Source organism: Cucumis melo, chromosome 3 (genome assembly GCF_025177605.1).
Source record: "Cucumis melo cultivar AY chromosome 3, USDA_Cmelo_AY_1.0, whole genome shotgun sequence".
Taxonomy (NCBI): Eukaryota; Viridiplantae; Streptophyta; class Magnoliopsida; order Cucurbitales; family Cucurbitaceae; genus Cucumis; species Cucumis melo.
Genome location: NC_066859.1, coordinates 14085547 through 14094940, shown reverse-complemented (window position 1 = coordinate 14094940; position 9394 = coordinate 14085547). Strand labels below are relative to the sequence as shown.

At 36.6% G+C, this 9394-nt stretch overlaps 1 long non-coding RNA gene across 1 annotated transcript; it reads left to right on the top strand.

The window, feature by feature from the left end:
- Positions 1-7318: 7318 nt before the first annotated feature.
- LOC127148641 (uncharacterized) lies at positions 7319-8997 on the top strand. Its single transcript, XR_007819731.1, has 6 exons — positions 7319-7459; positions 7549-7805; positions 7896-8111; positions 8187-8378; positions 8460-8814; positions 8898-8997. It is a non-coding gene; the product is annotated as an uncharacterized LOC127148641 (long non-coding RNA).
- Positions 8998-9394: the final 397 nt, after the last annotated feature.

The following is a 9394-nucleotide window of genomic DNA, read 5'->3' as shown; positions in this document are numbered from 1 at the left end:
CATGCCAATTTTTAGTTAATCCTAAATACAATTATTTTCGTAAATGACATGGCGATTTGTAATTGGTTCGAAAAACTTTTATTCAACAAATGCCCCTTTCGAGATTTATGCACTTGTATGGGAGCGTGAATCTCGAAAAGATAAATTTAAAGTCTAAATACAAGCCCTGGTTTTTTTTTTTTCTTTTTTTGCTCAATTTGACAAATCAAATTAATCAAATTATGAATCTAGTACATGAGTTTGATTTAAATTTGAAATAAAGGTTGGAATATGGTCAATCCTTAATTTGAGAAAAGTTTAAGGTTTTATCCCCAACTTACTTTGATTTGAGGATAAAAATTTGTTGATTGACTTTTTTTATATATCAAACTTGGAACCATATTTTAATTTGATACAAAGATGAGATTTCTAGTATACCCTAATTTTTCCTCAGATACACAAGAATTTGGAATGACCAATTTTAATTTTGGGATAAAATGACCAAATCTAATTTTGAGATAAATACGAGATCTCAATCTTAGGATAAAGTTAGATTTATGACTCCAATTTAAATTTGAGATAAAAATGAGGGTAAAATCTAAATTTTAAAATATTTAAATATACTTGCTTATCACAAAGTGGAATTTCAGATTTTATTCCCAAAATAACATAAGATAATTAAATTTTAATTTTATTTAAAATGTTATATCATTAAAATATGTTTAAATATCTCAAAAGTGAAATTTGAGATTTTATTCTAAAATAAAATAACACAAGATAATTGAACTTTAATTTTATTTAAGAAATTAAATTATTAAAATATGTTTAAATATCTCAAAAGTGAATTCCGAGATTTTATTCCAAGATAAAATAACATAAGATAATTCAATTTTAATTTTATTTTATTATTTAATCATTTCAAATCCTCTTAGGAATTGGACTTATTAGCCTTATGAATAGACCAATACCTTGATCATTCTTTCCTCATCAAGCAGAACAAAAGTATGAGAGAAACAACTTCTCTCCTCCCTCTTCTTTTTTCTCTTTTTTTGCAAGCCTTTGAAGGTCCCATGCAAGTATATATGAGGTTACAGTCTCCTCGACATCCTACTTTTTTACTGTCAACTTGTGGTTTCTTAGGGTTTGTTCATGATAGCTGATGAGTCTCTATCATGACGTCATCCGGTTTCTTAGGATTTGTTCATGATAGTCGATGAGTCTCTATCATGACGCCCTTCTATTTCTTAGGGTTTGTTCATGATAGACGATGCAACTTTATCTTGACTCCTCCTGTTTCTTAGGGTTTGTTCATGATAGTCGATGAGTCTCTATCATGACGCCCTTTTGTTTCTTAGAGTTTGTTCATGATAGACGATGCAACTTTATCATGACACCCTCCGATTTTTTAGGGTTTGTTCATGTTAGCCGATGAGTCTCTATCATGACGCCCTCCTATTTCTTAGGGTTTGTTCATGATAGACGATACAACTCTATCATGACGCCTTCCGGTTTCTTAGGGTTTGTTCATGATAGTCGATGAGTCTCTATCATGACGCCCTCATGTTTCTTAAGGTTTGTTCATGATAAATGATGCAACTATATCATGACGCCCTTCGGTTTCTTAGGGTTTGTTCATGATAGTCGATCAGTCTCTATCATGACGCCCTCCTATTTCTTAGGGTTTGTTCATGATAGATGATGCAACTCTATCATGACGCCCTCTGGTTTCTTAGGGTTTGTTCATGATATCCGATGAATCTCTATCATGACGCCCTCCGGTTTCTTAGGGTTTATTTATGATAGCCGATGAGTCTCTATCATGACGTCCTCCTATTTCTTAGGGTTTGTTCATGATAGACGATGCAACTCTATCATGACGCCATCTAGTTTCTTAGGATTTGTTCATGATAGACGATGCAACTCTGTCATGGCGCCCTCCTGTTTCTTAGGGTTTGTTCATGATAGACGATGAAACTCTATCATGGCACCATTCCCCGTCCACTTTGCTTTCATATATTCTTTGTTCCACGACCATGTCATCAGCACTAACTTGCTTCTGGTGATCTTATTTTACAGAATGATGGTTAACTTCACAGAACAATTCTTGTCTGGAGTTCGACACCTTGTAGTATTTTTTGATAGAAATCAACCAAGGGAAGATGGACTTAGTCTCTTTGTGGAGAAGCCACAGGCTGGCTCTTTTGCAGATCATTGGTCATGCTTAGACAACAACTCTATTCTTCCCAAATTACCTGTGGAGATTCCCCAATTCTTACATATGAGATGACAATGCAACATGATTTTTTTTACATGTGACTGAACTTAAAGTGAACTTTAAACTGTCTACGTACCCTTTTTATAACATAGGGATCAAGTCATAACGTAGTTCAATTGATTTTTTTTTACTGGATAATGACGTTAAGCATAAAATTTCTTGAGAAACTTGTCGTTGATTGGGCCAACTTTTAATCCAACTCGATCAATAATCTTGTATGCGCCATTTGTATAAACTTCTTTGACAATGTAAAGTCCATCCCATTTAGGTGTGAACTTCTTTCCTGTATGCCTCGTTGTGATGATCGACTTCTTACAGCAAGTACTAGATCACCAACCTGAAAGGAGCGAGGTTTAACGTGATTATCAAAAGCTTTAAACATTCTCGCTTGGTAACATTCCAACGCTTGCTGAGCTTCTAATTGCTTTTCATCAAGTGCTTCTAACTCTTGAAGACGTAACTTGACATTGCCTTCGGTAGTCAACCCCTCTTTCATTGTCATTCTTAACGATGGGATTTCTCTTTCAAGGGGAAGGACAACCTATACACTATAAAGGAGCGAGTATAGTGTAACCCTTGTAGGAGTGCGATGGGTGGTTCAATAAGCCCACAATGCTTCACCGATTCTTTCTTGCCAATCCCTCTTCGACTTGGAGACAATTTTCTTCAAAAGATTGCATAATGTTTTATTGAATGCTTCTGCTAGGCCATTCACAGCTGCATTATAGATAGATGACTTGTATTTCTTGAACTTGAACTTTTCACATAATTTATCTATCATGCTATTGGAGAATTGTCTTCCATTATTTGTCACGATCCGGTGAGGAATACCATATCGATAGATGATATGGGTACGAATGAAGTTCGCCACGTTCTCTTTCTTAGCCTCTCTCAAGGGAATGGCCTCTGCCCACTTTAAGAAATAATTTGTCGCTGCAAGGATATAATAATGTCCTGCTCATGATTTCGATGTAATAGGGCAACCAGATCAAGTCCTCAAGCCTCGAACGACCAAGAAGCCACAATTAGATGTAGAGGCTCTAGAGGTTGATGTATGAAGTTTGCATGGTATTGACAAGCTTCACACTTCTTTGCATAGTCCATTGAATCTTGAACCATCTTAGGCCAATAATAGCCAATTCTTCTCAACTGAAATTGAAGCTTCGGTCCCAATTGATGTGCTCCACAAACGCCTACATGTGCTTCCTTTAGAGCGTTTATCGACTCTTCCTTTTCAAGACATTGAATGAAGAGCCCTTCAGGAGAACGACGATATAAGGTTCCCTTGTAATAAATGAAGTGTGCAGCCCTTCTTCGTACCTTAGTTTTATGACGAGAATCCTTTAAAAGCATTCCATGTTCAAGATACTCTATGATGGGTTGACGCCAATCTTCTTCATCAATCAAATGGGATGTCGTTACGATCACTTCCTGACACTCAGGTAAAATTGGAGGCATAATCCATCGTTGACAATGTGGTATATTTAGAGCTACATTATCCGACATCATCAAAACAGTGGCAAAATTTGCCAATGCGTCTGCTCTCTTGTTTTTTGTTTCAAGGACATGCTCCAGCATTACACTGTCAAACATTTTCATTAATTATCGAGCATAAATGAAGTATGGCTTCAAGTCTTCATGTTTCACATCATACTGAAGCGATAGCTGATTGATTATCATCTTTGAATCACCGTAAATTTCTATGAGTGATACTCCGATCTCTAATGCCATTTGAAGGCCAATTATCAAGGCTTGATATTCAACCACATTGTTTGAGCACAGGTCAGTGAGCACAAAGCTATAAGACACATATATTTCTCAGGAGAAATGAGGATGATGTCTGCCCCCACTACTTCTTCGCGCTACGCCATCAAAATACATAGTCCAAGGTTCCATAACTTCCGTGAAGAAAACTTCATCGTCTGGCAAGTCTTCACATAACTTCCAATCTGAAGGAATTGGGTGGTTTGCCAAAAAGTCTGCCAACGCTTGTCCTTTTATCGTCTTTTGGAAAATATAGACAATGTCGTATTGTTGGAGTAGGTCTAATTCCTATTCCGAAAGATCTTCTTCATCAGCCACTTGCTGAACCCTTATTAGGGAGGCCTCTCCTTCTGAAAGAAAAGCAAGAGCCTCAGCAGGCACAACGAGGCTCCTGAACCCCTCCTATTAAGCCACTGCGCTCTCTCTCCCTGCTTTCCAGAGAAGTCAATGAAGAAGGAAGGTATGAATGAAAGACGGCAGACTCTTGCTTCTCGCTTCGCTTTTTCCCGACTGATTCATTCTTTGCTCTCGTTAAATGTCTCAAGATAATCGACCTAGACAGAACATACTTTATAGGATCCACCTTTGCTACTAGATGGACCGTGAAGGCCTACATATAATGCCTCAACTTATCGATGGCAAAGAAAAGTGCAAGGCACATTTTCTCAATGGGAGAATAGTTAACTTCGACCCCAACTAAGGTTCTACTTAGATAGTAAAGAGCATGTTCCTTTCCCTTCTCCTCCTCTTGCGCCAACAATGTGTCTAGAGACCTTTCCTATGCAGTAATGTACAATATTAATGGCTTGACAGGTATTGGAGCTCCTAATACTAGGGGATTAAGCAAATATTTCTTTACACTATCAAAAGCATTCTGACAAGCCTCATCCTACATAAAATTTTCTCCTTTTCTCATCAACTTTTGTAAAGGTTGGCACCGACCGGCCGGGATGGAGATGAACCTTCGAATGTAAGCCAATCGTCCCTGAAGACTTCTTAGGTCATGCAAACTCTTTGGCCTTGGCATCTTCTAAATGGCATCAATCTTAAATTGGTCTATCTCAATCCCTCGATGCCTTACAATGAAGCCAAGAAACTTTCCTGAAGTCACACCGAACGCGCATTTGAGAGGGTTCATCCTCAGCTGATATTTTCGCAAACGGTCAAACACAAATTTTAGATCCTTCAAATGGTCTTGTCGTCTCTTGGATTTGACCACAAGGTCATCAACATAGCACTCGACATACTTATGTAGCATATCATCAAATACTTTTTGCATAGCACGTAGATATACTACAAGAAAATGGAGCATTCCCGACGCCGAAAAGCACGTCGGCATAAAGAACATCGGGAATAAGGGCTTTCCCGACGTCGTCAACAACGCGTCGGGAGATGCGTCGGGAAAACAATCTTTCCCGACGCACCACGAAGGCGTCGGCAAGAATACGTCGGGAAAAGGGTAAATTAATTTTAAAAAACGAACTATTCCCGACGCCGTGAACAGTGCGTCGGGAGCGGCGTCGGGAATAGGGGTTTTTCCCGACGCTGCATGAAACGTCGGGAAAAGGGTTTAATGAGCGTTGGGAATTCCCCTTTTCTCGACGCATTTTGAGGGATTTCCCGATGCCGTGAAGTGGCGTCGGGAAATCCCCTTTAAATTCGTTTGAATTCTGTAAATTACAGAACCGAAACCGAGAGGAGAAAAGAAAGGAGAAGAAGTCGTCGCGATTTCTGCCGTTGTTCCGCCGCCGTCCGTCGCCACCCTCCCTCGCCATTGTCCCTCGCCGTCGTCTGCCACTTTAGGTAAGTGAAATATGAAAATTTATTTAGTTTAAGTTTATGTTTTAGGGTTTTTTTTTATGAAAATTAGTTTAGGGGTTTTTTTTTATGAAAATTAGTTTAGATTAACAACGTTGTTCTGCTGTTGTTCCGCCGCCGTCCATCTCTGTGTTTTGGCATAATTAACTTTCTATTACTATATATTTGAGTTATGAAAGCGAAAAGAAAATGGTTTTTAAAAAACTTGATTTGAAATGAGTGTTTGTTTAAGAATTGGGAAAATCATAATTTAAAATTGAAAATTTGAAAACAATGAAAACCATTGTGAAATGGACCATTGCTTTTCATGAAAACCTATAGAACAAAAATATTGTTTAATATTCTACAAAATCGCATGATAAGGAATTGGGTAAAATTTAGAGATTGAGTAAAAATAAAATAGAATAAAATAAACAAAAGAATGAATAGAAATTGAAGCAAGAAAAAAAAAAACCTCCATTATTATACTTTTATTGTGATTGAACGTTTTCTAAAATTCATCTCTCTAGAGAAATAAAACAGAAAATAGTTGTGAAACAAAGACATTATTAAAACACAAAAGACGAAAGACTCCTACTCGTCAAACCTTGGATACTAAAAAGTAAATTTTACTTAATTTTTCCGTACTAAACGTTATTTTAGTTTCTAATAATTCTTTTTAAAAGAAATAATTAAAAACAATTGATGTATTCAATATACATTTGCATTATATGTATAATTGTAACTAAATCATTTTATTTTAATCCTATTTTTAAAAAATTTAAGACTTTAAATGTCTATAGTAATTTTTAAATTAACTGATTTATGCCATTAAAATTTGATTAAACATTCAAAAACTCAAACATAAATAACATAAGAGATCAAAATAAACATAAATTTAAGAAACGATAACAAATTATTATCAAACAAAGTCCAATACAATTTGACATTTGTGCTAAATCACCCTGGTTTCTATTTTTAGATCTTAAAAAAGCACAATATAATGTTCTCAATAATTTAATTTATTTTCTAAATAATATGAGATTAATTTAAAGATTAATTCAGATTAGAGAGAGAAGTTGATGAGATGAGAGAACAAGTCATTAATATTGATAACATGTACATAATAATACATGTGGTATGTAATTAGTTTTTAATAATATATAATAGAATAAAAGTTGTGTTATTAAAGTTCTGTTATTTAATTAAAACTAATTAAAAGCCACCATATATTAATTAGTTTTTATAATTTATTCATGATAGATTTTATTTTACAGACCTTTTAACTGGTTTCAGATTAAATTGAATCTTCATTTATTAATTTACATATCTTTTTATAAACTTACAATTGAATGTATCCACACTATTTTTATATCCATGTTATGTCCATTCTTTCTATCATCGAATCTTTTGTTGTTTTTGTGGTAGTAGGATAGATTAATTAATTATTATGAAATGGAATTACTACTTATCTAGGGAGAGGGAGGTTTAAGTTAAATTGAAAATGTTTGTTTTCTATGTCCATAGCCATTATGTCATATCGACGATCAAATTTTATGGAGACGGACGATATGTTCCTCCAGTTTGAGGACGATTTAGATAATAACATCGTGGGAGGGTCATCATCTGTGGGCGACAATACGGGTGAGTCTAAGAATTTTCTTCATTTTAACTTACAAATATTTCATGTTCTTTTTTCTAACTTTATATGTTATTATCGATTTATTGAGCAGAGTCTTCTTCTCAACAAGCGACTCCGACTCCTAGGGGACGTGCGCAGTCTCGACTCTTGGAGTTAGAGCGCCACGTTGCAATAAATGGACGCATTTCGATGACGATCGCCCCTGGAGCGGAGAAGCCTATTTCTCCGCACGCCGTTCGCTTCAGCCAGGCGATAGGCGTGTGCGTGCGAAAGACATTTCCCGTCCGTTGTCTTAAGTGGGCGGACGTTGGGAGAGAATACATTGAGGTCGTCAAGGGCGACCTCCAGGTAATTAAATGCACTACACATTTATATATGATTTCATTTGAAACATATCTAACTTTAACCAATCTAATGTGTTGTGTTTGTAATGTGTAGCGATTGTTTGTGCTTGATTTCAATGATCAAGCGATGAACAGGTTTGTTGAGCATCAGATGCTCATGACCTTTAAAGAGTTCCGGGCCGACTGTCATAGACATTTCAAAAAGTACAGCGACCCGGAGGAGGCTCGTGCCAACCCACCAAACGCATTGGTTGGACGTGATGAGGATTGACACTTCCTCTGCGACCATTATATCAGCCGTGCATTCCAGGTATTTGTCATGATTAATTATGATAACAAGTTTTAATATGTATGGGAAATAAACAATATAATTGTTTTAATGTAGGAGCAATCACGGACGAACAAGGCTGCTAGACAGAAGCATCCTTACAATCATAGTAACGGGTCCAAGTCGTTTCTACAACGACAGTATGAGCTCGCTGAAAGAAAAGGGGAGCCGGTCGATCGTGTGGAAGTGTTTCGGGAAACACACGTTCGAGCTGGGACATTCGTGTCGCAGGCCGCCGAGGATGCGCATGTAAGTTATGCCCTTATTAATTATCCACTTTCATTATATATTTTTGCGTGTTACCTAACATAGTTTTTAAATTTGTTGCAGAATCAAATGCTGGAACTCCAATCCCAGCCTACCCCAGAGGGTAGTCAGCCACTCTCTGAGGATGAGATATGCGATCAGGTGTTGGGTAGACGACCAGGCTACTCAAAAGGCCTTGGTTGGGGACCCAAGCCGAAGGCCCGTAGAACGACGAGTGCAAGCAGTTCGTCGACATCTTGTTCGCAGTTCACAGAAAAAGAGATTGAATTACAAGCTAAACTTCAAGAAGCTTTGGAACGGATTGAAGTACAAGATAGAAATCACCAAGTATTAGCTTCATAAGTGGAAAGTATGAAAAAGATGATAGAAGAATTTACTCGTGCACAACAGGGACCACCACATGATCCCTAGCTCTGCGGTACGTATATGTCTCTATTATTTTTAAGTTTTTGCAAATATATGATTATGTACTAAATTTAGTTATTTTTATATCATTTTTAGGACCGAAGGTGTAGAATGACGCGCATACGCACCTCGTTGGAAGACTTTTTCTTATGTTTATGTTTTTTCTATTTTGAGAACTATATTTATTGTAGTGAACTTATTCGTACTATTAATTTTAATTTTATTTTTTTAATTTGTGTTTGTATATTTCTTAATTTATTTTAATTTATATTCAATTTGTTTTAATTTAATCCAAAACGTCAGAAATTTTTTTTCAACAATCTGAACATCATTGTGAATGTTTGAGCAAAATCTTATAAGGAAAAAAGTAGAAACAAAATATTAAAAAAATATATAAAAAGGAATTCCCGACGTAAAGAAACGTTGGGAAAAAAACGTCGGGAAAGAGTATTTCCCGACGTCGGGAGGTGCGCCGGCATAGCTTGCGTCGGGAATGCCTCTTTCCTGGCGCAGGCTATGCCGACGCTTAATAGGCGTCGGGAGAGGCTTTCCCTTCGCAGTGCTCTTCACTACCTTTTCAGCACTCTTCGTCT